We start from the raw sequence: 17,756 nt of genomic DNA, 5'->3' as shown, positions 1-17,756 counted from the left end.
CTTCACTTGTCAGATGCTTCCACCTCCTTCAGTGCTCGTGTGACCGACCAACACACTTAATGGTGGTGGCACTGGTGGATAGCGTCTGGGTGGCACTGTGGCACTGGTTCAAAAAGCCATATATATTTAATTATTTCAATTCTCAATCCCATAGGTCCTCTCCTCATAAGATATTAATAATTTAAGATTAGGTGATGAACTTCTTGGCGGCCCTGGCAGGATGACGGGGACACCCGCCACTTCTGGAGCCGAGCCGCTGTGATTCCCCAACATGTGACAAAGTGACAGCCAGGAGATCTAGTGGCTAGTAGTGCTCAACAATACCGCTTTTATATATAAAAATGAAATAAAATATACTGACTCACAATTTAGTAGTAGGTAGCGTGTAGCAGTAGGCAGCACATAATGGTATAAATTGCATATTGGTACATAAACATCTTGAGGCTCAATGCATTTCGTGAGGTTCGACTCACTTCTTCAAGAGCAGATGCATATTTGGTCTATAAATATAATACAACATGGTATCAAAATACAATGCAGTAATCACAAAATTTTATTTTAAAATGGACCTAAAGGTGGATAAGTACTCACATCGGCTGAGCCGGGATGAGAGACCCGTGCAACCCCCAGGTAGCGGCCGCAAACGCCTGATCCGGGAGTTGAAGGAGTGGAGCAAACAGGCAGGCTCCAAGGGGGGACATGGGGGAGATAAGTGTGGTATATCGAATGTGGGAAGATATCCCTTGTGCTCCATATGGGTTTGCTGTAACAAATATTTGTGTATATGCGTATATAAGACTATATAAAAATAATAAAATAAGGTCATCTACTATATATGATGTAATGGAGTAAAGGAGGTATCTGTGTAATGTACATATAGTAGAGCACAAGCAGGAGTATGGAGCAAGAGATAAAAAGATCAAAGATGTATAGTGGAACAGATGGAGACCAGGAAAGTGAGGGAAAAAGAAACAGTGATACCAATAAAGAGTGTGGCAAAAAAGTCAAGAAAGAGTGAGAGATATATAGGGGTAGGAAAGTGTGAAATATATAGGGAATAAACATCTTTCTTTTCTTTTTATTTATATATACTATAGTCATTAGGATGTGGCACCAGCTACTAACCTTTATACAACCACAGTACCACTCATTGGTGGTTAGGCAAACTGCAAACTGCAAATCAATATTTGCAGTGTTGACCGTTCTTTTCAAGACCTCTGCAATTCACCCTGGCATGCTGTCAATCAAATTCTGTGCCACATCCTGACTAATGGCAGCCCATTCTTGCGTAAGCATTGCTTGGAGTTTGTCAGATTTTGTGTTTTTTTTTTTTTTTACCTGCCTCTTGAGGATTGGCCACAAGTTCTCAATGGGATTAAGGTCTGGGGAGTTTCCTGGCCATGGACTAAAAATGTTGATGCTTTGTTCCCCAAGCCACTTAGTAACTTATCACTTTTGCCTTATGGCAAGGTGCTCCATCATGCTGGAAAAGGCATTGTTCATCACCAAACTGTTCTTGGATGGTTGGCAGAAGTTGCTCTTGAAAGATGTTTTCGTACCATTTTTTATTCATGGCTGTGGTCTTGGGAAAAATTGTGAGTGAGCCCCCTTGGCTGAGAAGCAACCCCAAACATAAATGGTCTCAGGATGCTTTACTGTTGGCAAGACACAGGACTGATGGTAGCGCTTACCTTTTCTTCTCCGGACATGGTTTTTTCCGGATGCCCCAAACAATCAGAAAGGGAATTCATCAGAGAAAATGACCTTACCCCAGTTCTCAGCAGTCAAATCCTTGTACATTTTGCAGAATATCTCTGTCCCTCATGTTTTTCCTGGAGAGAAGTGGCTTTTTTGCTGCCAGTCTTGACACTGGGCCATCCTCCAAAAGTCTTTGCCTCACTGTGTGTGTAGATGCACTCATACCTGCCTACTGCCATTCCTGGTGCCCCAATCCCGCAGCTGAATAGGAGATGGTCCTGGCACTTGTTGGACTTTATTGGGTTCCCTGAAGCCTTCTTTATAACAATTGAACCTCTCTCCTTGAAGTTCTTGATGATCAGATAAATAGTTGATTTAGGTGCAATCTTAGTAGCCGCAATAGCCCTGCCTGTAAATCCCTTTTTGTGCAAAGCAATGATGACTGCACATGTTATCTTGTAGGTAAATAGGGTTAACAGAAGAAGAACAATGATTTCAAGCACCACCCTCCTTTTAAAGCTTCCAGTCTGTTATTCTAACTCAGTCACCATTACAGAGTGATTTCCAGCCTTATCCTTGTCAATACTGACACCTGTATTAATGAGAATATCACTGACAGGGCATCAGGTGTTCCTTTTTGACAGGACTGAAATGCCGTAAAAATGTTTTTTTTGGGGATTAAGTTGTCTTTCATGGCAAAGAGGGACTTTGCAATTAATTAGTAAGTAACCAATTAGCTACTAGGTGTTAGCCCCTGTTCACACCAGTTCAGTTTGTCATGTGATTTGACAGATCAAAGTCACATGAAAAGTTGCACCCTATTTCTGGCTATGGAACCATTCAAATTGGTGCACTCTGACTTGCACCTACTTTGAAAAGGTCCCTGCACTATTTTTGGTAATTTCGTGTGCAACTTGCATTGACATCTGGCCATGAAGTCACATCATTATTGGCAAGCCACACATGAACTTGAACTGAACTGGCTTTGAAATTGTGCTGAAGGAGTACAATTTCAAAGCAGCGTTTGGTGTGAACCGGGGCTAATTGTCAACGCTTCATTGAACAAGCTGAATTTAGAAGCAGATTGGTTACTATGAACAGCTGCACTAGATTCTCTAGGCTTCAGTTTTAATAAATCTCCCCCATGGTTACATGGTTGGGTTAAAAAAGACCCAAGTCCATCTAGCTCAATGGATAGAAAAAATAAATAGAAAACCTCCATATACAAAACCCAGTACCCAATAGAAGGCAAAAAAAATAAAGCATGGTCCAATTTGCTCCAGGGGAAAAATAAATTCCTTCCTGATCCCCAAGAAGGCAAGTGGATATTCCCAACTATCCCTGATGTTAAGACTTATAAATCTTAATACCCAGTTATATTTTTTACATTTGGGAATGCATTCGCAATTTATTGAACTGGCCAGAACTAGTTCCTCAGAGAGTATGCTCTACGTTTTCATTGCTCTTAATGTAAAAAAGCCTTTCCATATATGGAGGCTAAATCTCTGTTCCTCCAGATGTAAAGAGTGCCCTGTTGTCTTTTGTAATGATCCTAAAGTGAATAACTGCACCAAGTTCATATTATGAGAAACTACAAAAAATATTTTATTATATAATATAAATATTATGGACCACTTATGTATTCATATATGATGGTCATATCCCCCTAATCACCTCTCCTCAAGAGAGAATAAATTCAGTTCAGCTAATCTTTCCTCATAGCCGAGGTCCTAAATTATCGAATCAGTTTGTTTGCCCTTCTCTGCACATTCTCCAATTCCCCAGTATTCTTTTTTTGAACTGATGCCCAAAACTTATACAGTGTATTCTACATGGGGTCTTACCAATGTTTTGTACAGGGACAATGTAATGTCTCTCTCTAGAGTCTATACCTCTTTTATTACAAGAAAGGTTTTTGCTTGCTTTAAAAACTGCAACTAGGCATTGCATGCTTTATTAAGTCCATGACCATGACCCACCAGAATACCCAAATTCTGCTTTACCATTGACTCCTTCTGTTGTACTCCTCCTAGAATGTATGATGCATGCATGTTGTTTGCTCCCATATGCATTACTTTACATTTATAGACATTACATTTAATTTATATAGGTTACCTTTTTAAACAGTTTATTGCTGTCTGTGTGTAAGTTGGAAACATCCTGTGAGGATGTTATTCTATTATGTCAATAGAAGATGATCCACAACTCCATACATGATTTTAAATATTTTCAAATGTATTGATACTCCATACAAAAACAGGTAGATACAGCAGATGATAACATCTGCTGTACCTACCTGTTTTTATGGAGTATCAATAAATTTGAAAAGATTTAAGAGCATGTATGGAGTTGCAGATCATCTTCTATTGATTACCATGTTGGCAGCTGAGCGACTGCTTATTCTGTACCCAGCAGCTCAGGAGGACATTCGGGTGATTTTGGGTAATAGTACCATTTCCTTTCTCTTTTATTCCATTATGTAACATTATGTGCCATCTGCATTGTATCAAGAAATAATACTGTTAATACCAAACCCTTTATAATTTATAAATAGTAAAAAGTTCCAACACTGAACTTTGGGGTACGCCATTAATAACCTTAGACCAGTGATGGCGAACCTTGGCACCTCAGATGTTTTGGAACTAATTTTCCCATAGTACTGAACTACACTGCAGAGTGCATGAGCTTCATGGAAAATTAAGTTCCAAAACATCTTGGGTGCCAAGTTTCCCCATCACTGCCTTAGACTATTCAGAATATGAATCAATAATCGCTACTCTCTGAATACAATCTTTTATCCAGTTTTCTACCCATTTACACATTGATGTTTCTAAGCCTATAGACTTTAACTTCCTCATAATAAATGTGTGGGAAACAGTGTCAAACACTTTGTAAAGTCCAAGTATTCACATCCGCAGCCACTCCTTTAGGTTTATACTTACTTCCTCATAAAAAAAAAAAAATGTGTTTGATATTTTTGGTCTTTTCTGAATACATGCTGACTATTGCTTATAATATTGTTTTCAAGCAAAAATCTTTCTATCCAGTTTTTTTTTTTATCAAACTCTCAAGTATCTTCTGGATTCTAAGGCCTGGTTCACACTGATGCGATTTCAGATGTGACTTGGATCACACTGAATTACATGACAGTAGAAATAACATTACTTCCAATGATGACTGTTCACATCAGTGAAGCTGCGATGCAACTTTTAGGAAGGGTCCTGTGCTACCTTGGTGTGATTCAGTGCAGTTTTGTGCTCCATAGACTTCAATGGAAACACATCAAAATCACATCTACATGCATTTTTGGATGTGGCATTGGGGTATGTGCTGTTTGTTAGGACCTGGAAATCACTGGTGTCCTAACAACCAGTTACACATCCCTGCTGTTTTTAGGTCATCCGTTATTAAGGAGCCAACACCCACTGGTGTACTAACAATGATGAGCCATTCCGTGCTGATAGCAGAATGTAAACAAAAGAGCTGACAGACCCTTCAGGTCTGGTATGAATTTTATAGGTAACCCAATGCCCAAAAAAATAAATAAAAATTTGTGCCCCCAACCCTAAAAATCATACTAGACCCTTCAGTCTGGTAAGGATTTTAAGGAGAACTGCACACTAAAAAAATAGCGTTAGGTCCCCATCAAAATTCATACCAGACCCTTTTTTGAACATGCAGCCCAGTAGGCCAGGAACAAGGGGGGATGAGCAAGAAACCCCCATCCTGGCCCAGGGGCCATGGGGGTGCAGGGAGTAGCTTAGAACAAGGGGTCCCCCAGATCCTGGCCCCTCCATGTGAATGAGTATCCTCGAGTATCTATACAAAGTACCCCAACTTATTCACCAAAAAAAGTAAAAAAAATAAAAATCACGATAAATGCCAGCTGCCAACCCGCATCATCAAAATAAAAAAAAAAAAAGAACACCGCCCGCTGAACATGACTGCTCCTGTGGCTTGACACTCGCTAAATGACAGCACTGCTCCATTCACCACTAAGTACACAAAGGGGAGAGATCACCTGGTGATGTCGCTAGGTGGAGTCTCCCAATGACATCACTGAGTGACCCCAACCTTATGACATCACATGTCAGCCCTTTAAGACCCTGCCCTATGACATCATAGGGGTGGAGTCACCTGACTGCATCACTGAAATTACCCATTCTCTGCCCATGGCCACCATGTTTCATTCTTACTGACATCTGGGAGTTTAGTAATTCAGTTTACAATTTTTAACAATACATATATGTACTGTTGATTTCAATATATATTCAAGCCATGAAGGTCAATGATTCCTCACATTTTAATATTTCTGAATATTTCCATGTACTTCAGCTTGATCTGCAGAGAATCGTGCAACCATAATGATCCATGATTTGTATGTATTTTTGTAGGCTGGACAATTTTGCAAATACAGTATATGCTCTCAAAAATGCATGATCTACAGATTATCACTGATATTTTTTACAAGAGTAAAAAAAAAAAGAAAAAAACAATGTTAATAAGTGTCAGCTTATTGATGTTAGAATACCTGGTGAGTGCCAACCTCCCCTCTATCCCCTCAGAGAAATTGTAGTTCTTGGAGGCTGATGTTTCGGTGGAAGAACTTCAAGCTGCCCTGACCTCCATGCCTACGGGAAAGGCCCCAGGCCCCGATGGTTTTCCGGCTTTTTACTTTAAACAGTATACTGATATTCTCCTACCCCATTTGGCCTCTTACGTTAATTCCATTTCAGAAGACTCACCTTTGCGCTCGGAAACTCTACACGCATATGTCACTGTGATCCCGAAAGAGGGTAAAGACCCTTCCTTATGCCCCAGTTATCACCCCATTTCCCTGCTAAATACCGACGCCAAACTATATGCCAAGGTAATTGCCAATAGAATACTCCCTCTTCTCCCCGCCTGTATTGCCAACAGCCAAACAGGCTTTGTTTCTAGACGCGAGGTTAGGGATAATGTGTCCCGTACCATCTCCCTTATGTCCTTTGTCCGTCGGCACTCCCAGCCCACCCTGTTGCTCTCCACAGATGCTGAGAAAGCATTCGACAGGGTGGACCGGGAGTTCCTGATGGCCACACTCCAGGCGTTTGGCTTGGGTCCCCGTATGCTCCGATTGATTAATGCCCTTTATAAATCCCCTACTGCCCAGATTAGAGTTAACGGTATCCTAAGTGAACCCTTTACGCTCTCTAATGGGACTAGGCAAGGTTGCCCGCTTTCCCCTATACTTTTTGCCATGTCTTTGGAACCCTTCCTTGCCAGAATCCAAGCGAACCCCTCTATTCACGGCATCACAGTTAGATCAATGTCACATAAATATGCTGCTTACGCGGATGATGTCCTCTTCTATGTACAACAACCCCTGATATCCCTTCCCAATCTTCTTTCAGAATTTGATAGATATAGCACCCTGTCTAATTTTAAAATTAACCTTGCGAAGTCGGAGATCTTAAATGTTACCATCTCCCCGGCCGTAGTTCCCACTATCTGCCCGTTTTTCCCTTTTATTTGGCAATCTCACTCCCTTAAATATTTAGGGGTTCACATCACTGCCTATGTAGAAGATTTAGCTCGGGTTAATTACATCCCTTTAATTAACTCAGTTAGAGTTAACTTTACAAATTGGCAACACCTCGCCACTTCTTGGATAGGTAGGGTGAACGTTGTCAAAATGAATGTGCTGCCCAGGGTGCTCTTCATGTTTCAAATGCTTCCATTTAACGTGCCAGGTAATTTCGTCAAGACCCTAAATTCCTGGGTAAGAACATATGTGTGGCGCCGTTCACAGCCCCGGTTGGCACTATCGCTACTGGCGCGGGACAAAAACCGGGGCGGGTTGGCGGTGCCCGACTTCGGGAGATATCTGGCTGCTGCCTCCCTGGTACGGATAGCCGACTGGAAATTTTATTCAGGGGAAAAGCTTTGGGTCCAGCTGGAGCAGAAGTTGGCGACTACCTCTTTGTATGTCCAACTCTGGATACCCCCGGCTTTTAGAAGCCTAGCTGACACCGTTTCGCCCCTTACCAGTTCGGTGTTCCGCGTCCGGGACGCACTTCATAAGTCCCACAAGATTCCATACAATTCACCGCTTATGCCAATTTTAGGTCATAGTTATTTCCTGCCGGGCCATAAGGATCCCTCATTTTCTCAGTGGCTTCCACAGGCTACAGCTACTCTTCTTCATCATATAACTGGGACAGAGGGGATACTTCCACTCTCCAAATTATGTCGCTCTGCATCAAAGACATTCATGGACTGTTGGAAGTACCACCAACTACAGCAGTTTGTGAAAGCACTTCCTCATCCCTTACGCCACATGCATTCTCTGAATTTGATCGAACAAATCCTATTGCGCCAGGAACCAGGTAATGGCTTGTTATCTCAGTTCTACAAAGCTCTTACTTCCCAGCCCTACTCCATCTTTCCTCAAAAAGTGGGAGTTAGATCTCAAGCGCACTCTTTCCCCGACACAGGAGAAGGTTATCCTACAATTGTCTCATAGCTCCGCAATTTCCGCCAGGACGGCAGAAGCCAACGATAAGCTTCTTACTAGATGGCACTACTCCCCTGCCAAGTTACAGAGGATGTTGCCATCTCTTTCGGCCGCCTGTTGGAGAGGATGCGGGCTCAGAGCCACACATGCACATATCTGGTGGTTCTGCCCTGTGATTCGCCCTTTCTGGACTACCGTATTATCTTTAGCTGAGACAATTCAGGGTTCGCCGATTGCGAGGGACCCGTGGACGGTTTTGTTCCATAATACTAAATTCCACCCTGCACAGTACCGTAAATCTATCACCCCTCACCTTTTAAATGCGGCTAAAGCTCTAATCCCGAGATACTGGAAGCAGTCAGCTGCTCCTTCGATACCTCAATGGCTGCGAGTGGTTGATCGTATCTATTATTTGGAGGACATGACCATGGACTTCCGTGGTCAGGCACTCCTGGCCCGCAAGATTTGGTCTTGTTGGTTAACATTCACCCACTCTAGTACATATGCCTCGTATATGGCGGACGCCTCTTCAGGTTAGAAGGTTAAGGCTGGTGTAACACTAATGGAGTCCCCTCCCCTTTCCCTCTTTTTCTTTCCCAATCTGCTGCCCCCCCCTCTTTTCCCCTTTTCTTCTTCTCTCAGCTTGTTCTCTCCTGCTCTTTTTGAGCGCCTCCGTTTAAACATTTGATTTGACGTGCCTTAATAACCCCTGGAATATTGATCACTCATGAACAAATAGCTGTTTGTTTTCTATTTTTCGTTTATGGGAGTTACCCATGTTTGTATATTTGTGAAGGGTCTGTATACCTGTACTTTGTTTTGCTCACGGAGGTCTTCCTTTCTGTGCTTGTATAAATATACATATATGTATCTCAATAAAAACATATTAAAAAAAAAAATAAGTGTCAGCTTATTAACCCTTGCCATCTCTTGGCAAACTGACAATTTATTGACAAGTGTAAGCATATGAATCAGACAATGATTTGCACAGTGTTAGGGTTCATGCACACTGGGCCTAAAAAGCACCGCTTCTACGGGAATTTAGCATTATTTTTTCCTGCCTGTAAAAGCAGCTCAATGTTATCCTATGTACCCATACGCATTAAGATATTTTGGAAAAAAAATGCATATAAAACAAATACTCATAAACCCTTCTAAACTCCTGTGCAATATGAGCTACTATGAGCGCTTTCAATGCCATTTTTTCTGCCAGATGTTCTGCCATTTTTTTCTACTACTAGTGTGGATGGACCCTTACACAGAATTACACATATTCATATTCACATAATATAATAAAGTTTATTGGCATCCCTGAATCAGTTTCACAACTGTCCTTTACAAAATCTATCATAATTACTATGATTTCTGATCCCACATGGCAAGAGCTAATTATTGATTTTGCTATTGATTGATTTTCCAAATTCCTTTTTCTATCAGCGCATATACCCAGGGACATTTTGGCAAAAAATAAATAATTTTTTCTTTTCTAAGGCTGGTCATAGATGGAGCGATTTTCTTTTCTGCAACCACGGTTAGCAGAAAAAAGAATGGCTTGATTCCCCATCAACAAAGTCAGTGTTGATGAGGGAATCCCTCCCGCAGACCCATTTTGTTCTCCTGGCGGGGGCAGGAGAAGCTATTCCTGCCCAGAGAACACAGTGATTATTGTTAGTGGCCCTAACAGCGACTAGCAATTATCACATGTAAAATCTGACAAGCTGGTTGTACCCAAATTGAATTGTACTCAAGTTGATCATTAATTAACCTGGGTACATTCAGCCTGCCCATACATGGTTCAAATCTATGGCCGGTTTTAGAAATGGCTTCAAACAGTAGAGAATTTGGACTCAAAACAGTGGGCACCATTTTTCTGGGCTAATCATAATTTTTATATATTACATATATTCTACATAAAACCTAACTTCTATAGAAAGAATATAAAGTATATTATCTGTTTTTATGTGCAAATAACTGACATTTAATACAATTTATGATATTTCTTATTTTTTTTTATAAAGATGCAGCAATATAATGATAGCAGCAAATTCCTGTTGATGGATTTTTCTGTATCACCATTGATCCAGAAAATAATGACACCAGTGCTTTTTCTAACCTACAGCTTCACCATTTTTGAAAACTTAATTCTTATTGTTGTCATTAAAGTTGATGTCTCTCTTCATACTCCAATGTACTTCTTTTTGGCAAATTTCTCCTTTCTTGAATGTTGCTACACCACTATAGTCATTCCAAAAACATTGTATATTTTAATATCAGACGTAAGGATTATTTTCCTCTCTAACTGTGTTATCCAATTATATATGTTTACTTCTCTAGGCGCTACAGAATGTTTGCTGTTAGCAACTATGGCTTATGATCGCTATGTGGCAATTTGTTATCCTCTTCATTATTCAGTTATCATAAACAGTAACTTATGCACCATTTTTGTTTTTTGTTCATGGTTTATTGGTTTTATATCTCCCATTGTTCCATCAGTTTTTATTTCACAGTTACAGCTATGTAGGCATAGAGTTAACCATTTTTTCTGTGACATTCCACCAATTTTACAGTTGACCTGCTCAAACACAAGGCACATAGAATTTTCAGTGTCTTTTATTTCGTCCACTATTTTGGTGAGCTCATTCATTGTTATTGCTGTTTCATATAGTAGAATTGTCGGGACAGTAATTTCTATGCATTCAAAGCAAGGATTACAGAAAGCCATTTCAACATGTGTTTCTCATCTTATGGTTGTTTGCATCTATTATGGCTCTGGAATTTTTATGTATGTTAGACCAAATGCTTACAAGACACTTGAAACAAATAAATTGGTGGCACTCTATCTATCTATCTATCCGTAATTTCTGGAATGAAGTCAATGTATAGTGTATATAAACAGTCTTACAATTATATTGAACAAGTACTGATGTAACTGTATTGGCATTACCCAAAGCTCATTTCACACTTAAAGTGACACTAAACGCTGCTTTAAAAAAATACTTGAGTATGCAAGTATATATTACTAACTCAAAAAGTACCTTCTGCTCTCAGTCTCTTCCAAATTCCTTTTTTTGTTGTTGTGATCTGACTTTCTGTTAGATGGTGGCTATGTTCATTCTTCATGGTCCCTCTGTATGAAGAAGGTAGCCACCTTCTCTTGCTTAGTCCTGAGATGGACTATAACTCTAAACTCTGGACTATGGGATTTGCAGTGTGCATAGAGCAGTGCATATGACCACAACTAACATGCACTGCTCAATCCACACAAACAGAAGTAGGGTGAAATGAAAATGGATCACAGGGACATTAAAGTGGAACTTCACTCTCTCAATCAACATTGATTATTTTTAGGATTTTCTTTCAGCCGGAATGGCGTTCCGACACCTTCCGCGGCCCTCTCCTTTCCAGGCTGTCACTCAACACTGAAGCCGGTGGAGGAAGTTCTCTTTATTACTTCCTTCACCAGCTTGTGCTAGCACCGGTGAAGGACGATAGGTGCCCCAGATCCAGATGCCGCAATCAAGGAGTTTTTAATCGGAGGCTTCCAGAGGCATCTTCTGTCTCTGCCTGCTGCCTATCAGATCAATGTAGCATCGAGCCGAGTGAAGCACTCTTAAAGTCCACCTTGGCTCTGTGCGGAGTATTGGGTATTTGTGCACAGTGAGAGCTGTGGAGGGAGCTGGGGGTGCAGAGGTAAAAGATTGGAGGTTGCAGAGGTTGAGAGCTATGGATTAGGGGAGCTGTAGATAGGGGTCCAGAAGTGAAATGTGAAGGGGCAGATAGATAATATGTGGCTGGGAGTGCAGAGGTGACATGTTGATAGAGGGTAAAAAAGTTGTTGTGGATGTAATCAGCGCTAAAAATATGCACTGTTACTGTAATAATGACACTGGCAGGAAAGGGGTTAACACCAGGGGTGATTAAAGGGTTAAATGTGAGCCTAGGGGGTGCTTTCAAACTGTGAGGGGGATGAGCTTGTGGAATTAACACAGGGACCTGTGTTTCTAAATAGGAGAAACACAGGAGCCCTGTGTTGATTACTGAGAGAACAACGGTCGGCTGTGTTTACATCAGCAGACCGCCATTCTCTCTCTCTACAGGGAGTGATCGTGTGTGCCCGGCGGCAATTGCGGCCACCGGCCCCGTGCATTAGCTTCCCCTGTAGCATATGGGGGCACGCTGTGATTCGCAGGAACCTGCCGACCTGCCACCGTATTTTGACTGCGGCTGGTTGGCAAGTGGTTAACTGACAATTGTGCGGTCCTGCGACACTGTACTCAAAATTGTTGTCCTTTTTTTCCCCCACAAATAGAGCTTTCTTTTGGTGGTAATTGATCACCATTTTTTGTGCTATAAACAAAAAAAGAGCGACAATTCTGGAAAAAAAAAACAATATTTTTCACTTTTTTGCTACACACCATTCCCAATAAAAAAACATTCCCAATCGTGGGTGCCTGATGGCAATTTCGGCCACTGGCCCCTTGGATCAGCTTCCCTGCTAGTGATTTGCGGGAACCTGCTGACATGCCGCCGTATAACTGCGGTGGCTGGTTGGCAAGTGGTTAAGGGCAGGAAGTAAATGCTACATGAATAACCGGTTGCCGACTGCTCACAGTATATTTATATTTACTGCGGCAGTCAGCCCCGGCCAGGCAGAGTGACGTAGGTCTGCGTCGCTCGCCTGTCACTCCTTTTAGAGCCAATAGCGGGCGAGTGCGCGCCCGCTGAGGCGTGCGCCCGCCCGCTGAGGCGCGCGCCCGCCTCGGCTCGTTCACAGAGGAGTGCGGGCGTGTGACCGGCGGACCCGATGTCCGCCGGTCACACTACGATCGCCGGTACAGCGGGAGAAAGACAGAGCGGCTTATGTAAACAAGCCGCCTGTCATTCTCCCCTGTGTAAAAATGAAGATCAGACGGTTCTACTAAGTAGAACCGTTGATCTTTGTTTTTACACTAGGAGACCTGTCCCCCTACAGTTAGAATCACGCCCCTAGGACACACTTAACCCCTCCCTGTCCAATACAGTTAACCCCTTCCCTGCCAGTGTCATTTTTGCAGTAACAGTGCATATATATAGCACTGATTACTGCAGTAATGTCACTGGTACCCCCAAAAGTGTCAAAAATGTCAGTCAAGGGTCCGATCTGTCCGCCGCAATGTTGCAGTACCGCAAAAAAAAAAAATCGCAGATCGCCGCCATTACTCGTTAAAAAAAAAAACACCAAAAATGACAAAAATCTTTCCCTTTGTTAGTAAACGCGATAACTTTTGCGAAAAATACTCTTTTTGCGATTTTTTTTTTTTACCAAACATATGTAGCGTAAAACAATTTGGCCGAAAATGTTAAAAAAGTTTGATTTTTACATTTTTTTGGGGGGGAATTTCATATAAAAAAAAGTGAAATATATTGTTATTTTTGCAAAAATGACGCTCTTTTTTTGTTTATAGCGCATGATCAAAAAATCGCACAGGTGATCAAATACCACCAAAAGAAAGCTCTGTGTGTGGGAAAAAAAGAACGTGAAATTCGTTTAGGTACAGCATCGCACGACCGCGCAATTGTCCGTCAAAGTCACGCAGTAAAAAAACGCAAAAAACCCCCTGGTCAGGAAGGGGGTAAAATCTTCCGGGGCTTAAGTGGATAATTTGCCATTACTCAAGATGGCCACGGCCAGAAATGCTAGGGGAGTGTTTTTCAAAGAGATTTCTCACAAGAAAAGGCATGGAGAAATGGATGGAGGGGGGAAGTTTGTTGTGAAAAATAAAAATGAATTAAACTGCGTTTTTGGCTTGTGATGCTTAGATGCAGTGAAGATCCCCTTTAAAGCGGAGTTCCGGCCTATTTTGCAACTTTAGTGATTCCTGGAGTGCTCACTATGCTGATCAACAATTGGACATTCGAAATTTTCTTCGGGGGTCCCTTACCTTATTTTCAGGGCATTTTTGATTGTACTTCCTCCTTCTTCCCCCTCTGTGGCCACGGTCACCGACATCACTTTGGCCTTTGCATTGCATCCTGGGAGCTGTTTGTCATCACTCCCAGGAGGCTGGAATCAGGAAGAACTCCCAGAACGCTCACTGGAATCAGGAAGAAGGACACATCAGATTACAATGCGGCTTCAGATGCCCACATCCAAGATGGCCACGCCCAGACAGCATTTTTAAAAGTAAGATTTTGACTAAAATCCAGTACTGTACACCTTGTAAGTATGAGAATAGCGGTTCTGTAAAGAACGATGGATTAGTATTATAGGAGTATTTTTATTTAAAAAAGGTATTTGAGGCTGGAGCTCCGCTTTAAGTAGTGGATGTGTATGCATTATTTTTGGAGAATAAGGATGGTATCACTTTAAAGTGTATATATTGACAAAATATTTTATTTTAGTTTTAGATAGAGTTGACAAGGCTGTCAACTTGTTTGATGTTGTCTGTGTCCCAATAGGGAGGGTTTTTTTTTTTCTTTTTTTTCTTCCTGTCCTGGAGATGCAAAAGGATGTTAGGAAATCTCTAGAAAGTGAGGGACATTCTCGTTTTAAACAGCTGTCCTCAACAGATGTTAACAGATGTCCTCAATTAAAGATTTACCCTCACCTCATGGTTATTATCAATCATCCTTCCTGACAACTTGGCCAACTGCAATATTAACTTGTTCCCAACTGTGCTATAGCCAAAAGACGGCTACAGCACGGTTGTCCAGTTCTGGGAGGGTGTCCATTGATGTCCTCCCAGAACCCCACTTTCTGCTTGCCCCCTGGGGCACCCCCTTGACACAGCTGATCACAGATCGGGTTAAATTAATTTATTGTGCCCAATTTGGTAGGCAATGAAGGGAACCCATGTTTATCCTTCATCCTTCCTGACAACTTGGACAACTGCAATATTAACTTGTTCCCAACTGCGTTATAGCCAATAGAAGGCTACAGCACGGTTGTCTAGTTCTGGGAGGGTGTCCATGGATGTCCTCCCAGAACACCACATTCTGCTTGCCCCCTGGGGAACCCCCTTGACACAGCTGATCACAGATCGGGTTAAAGGGCCAATTACAGGGGCCCTTTACCATGTGATCAGTTGTTTCCAATCACAGCTGATCACATGTAAAAATACTTGCTGGTTATGAGCAGTCCTGTCAAGGCTGTCAGTACTTTGTTTAAACTGATAATCAGAGCACTGATCATTAGTAGGGATGATCGAACTTTTGAAAAGTTCGGTTTGACCAGAACACCCGAATTTCAGGAAAGTTTGGTTCGGATTCCAGAACCCCATTGAAATCAATGGGACCCGAACTTCTGGAATCAAAAAAACCCATTTTGAAGCCCTAAAACCCAATAAATGCCCCTAAAAAGTGCCTAGGGTTCTGGGTCATGCCCCAGGGACTATTAATCACACAAAAAAAGTTCTTAAAAATTGTCGTTTTTGATAGAGAGCCAATTATTGAAAAAATTAAAAAAAAAAAAAAAAAAAGAGATTTCTTTGGATTTAGTGTCTGGGGGGGTCTAAAAGGTGTACCTGTGAAGTTTCAGCTCTGTAGCATGTCCAGAACCAGAATTATAGCATACCAAACCTTCAAAAATGACTTTTTTTGCTTAACCGCACCTTTCTTTTGCTCCTAATCAACGGCACAGCCAATGTGTATGATGGGGACATAATGCAGTGCACTGGGAACAAGATTATATTTTTTTTTTGGAAAAAGTGCTGTCTCTTTAAATGTGCATATAATTAACGGGTGTATTTCCACAATGGGGCTATTATTACCAAATGTTTTCAAGAAGTCCAAAGATTTATGTAATTGCACTTTATTTCATGTAAAATGGTGTTTGGTGCACTTTAACTTGAATTCTCACAAGAAACAGACATATATGCACGGATACATTGAGGGTTAGGGTTAGGGGTAGGGGCCACAATGTAGTGCAGAGTGAACAAGATTAGAGATGTTTTGGATGAATACTGTTGTCTCTTGACTTTGAATAGAAGTAAAGGATGCTTAAAAATTTGGCCTTTGGTGGTGCCGACGATGCCTTGACACCATATCCCTATGAAAGTGCTGGTAATGAAGGCAATAATTGCCTTTGTAAGGAAAAAAATTACAATGATATGCATCTGTGTGACAGGTGCGCAAAAATTGTTGTTTGGGTGTTGGCGGAGCCATACCACTGTAAGCCCAAAGAGCTGGTGTTGAAGAAGGCGTAAAAATTATGAAGGTGTGCACATGTGGAACAGGTGCGCAAACATGGTAGTTTTGGTGTTGGCGGAGCCTCCCCACCATAACCCCAAAGAGCTGGCTTTGAAGGAGGCCCAAAAATTGTAAAGGTGTGCACCTGTGGAACAGGTTCGCAAACATGGTAGTTTTTGTTTAGCATAGCCTCCCCACCTTAACCCCAAAGAGCTGGTGTTGAAGGAGGCCCAAAAATTGTAAAGGTGTGCACCTGTGGAACAGGTTCGCAAACATGTTCATTCTTCATGGTCCCACTGTATGAAGAAGGTAGCCACCTTCTCTTGCTTAGTCCTGAGATGGACTATAACTCTAAACTCTGGACTATGGGATTTGCAGTGTGCATAGAGCAGTGCATATGACTAGTGTTGAGCGAACACGGACTGTATTATTCGTGTTCGTACCGAATAATTGGATTTTTTGTACCCGAACACGGACACGGACACTTTACTGTATGTTCGGGTAAAAATCCGTGTTCGGTCGTTTTATTTCCGGGTTTTGCATGCTTTGGCGCTCTTTTCATGGCGGGCTTTCAACAGCCAATCAACAATCGTTTAACTGGTGTGCCTTAAGCCATCCCAGCCATGCCTGCAAATGTCTCAGTAGCTGTGATTGGCCGTCTGAAGCATGTGACCAAGTCTTTATAAGTTCGAGGCAGCCGCAGCGGCGTCATTATGCTGCTTAGATTCAGGGACAGAGCACACATCAACGTGCTGGCTGCTGATTAGGGAAAGATAGGCAGGAAAAAACCATTTGTGTCCGGATAGAATTGAGGGACAGGTCGGAGTGTTTAGGCAGGGCGAGTTGTAGGCATTTTAGGGATAGAGTCTGCTGAATTATAGGGTCAGTGTCTTCTACAAACTACAATCGATATTGCTGTGTGGGGGGTGGGGTCTGCACTCAATCCTGATCTACGATCTCTTCTCAATCCTGTTAGGGACAGAGTCTGCTGAATTTTAGGGAAACTGTGTTCTACAAACTACAATCGATATTGCTGTGTGGTGTGGGATTGGAGATAGGCAGGTGTCAGTGATCCACATCCATTTTTCTGTGTGTGAGCTGCAGTGAACACAATCTTTTTGGGCTGCAGTGAACACAATCTTTTTGGGCTGCAGTGAACACAATCTTTTTGGGCTGCAGTGAACACAATCTTTTTGGGCTGCAGTGAACACAATCTTTTTGGGCTGCAGTGAACACAATCTTTTTGGGGTGCAGTGAACAAAATCTTTTTGGGGTGCAGTGAACACAATCCTTTTTGGTATGCAGTGAACACAATCTTTGTGGGGTGCAGTGAACAAAATCCTTTGTGGGGTGCAGTGAACACAATCTTTTTGGGGTGCAGTGAACAAAATCCTTT

The sequence above is a fragment of the Pelophylax lessonae genome (assembly GCF_965119305.1).
Source record: "Pelophylax lessonae genome assembly, chromosome: 1".
Taxonomy (NCBI): domain Eukaryota; kingdom Metazoa; phylum Chordata; class Amphibia; order Anura; family Ranidae; genus Pelophylax; species Pelophylax lessonae.
Note: the sequence above shows the minus strand (reverse complement) of the source record.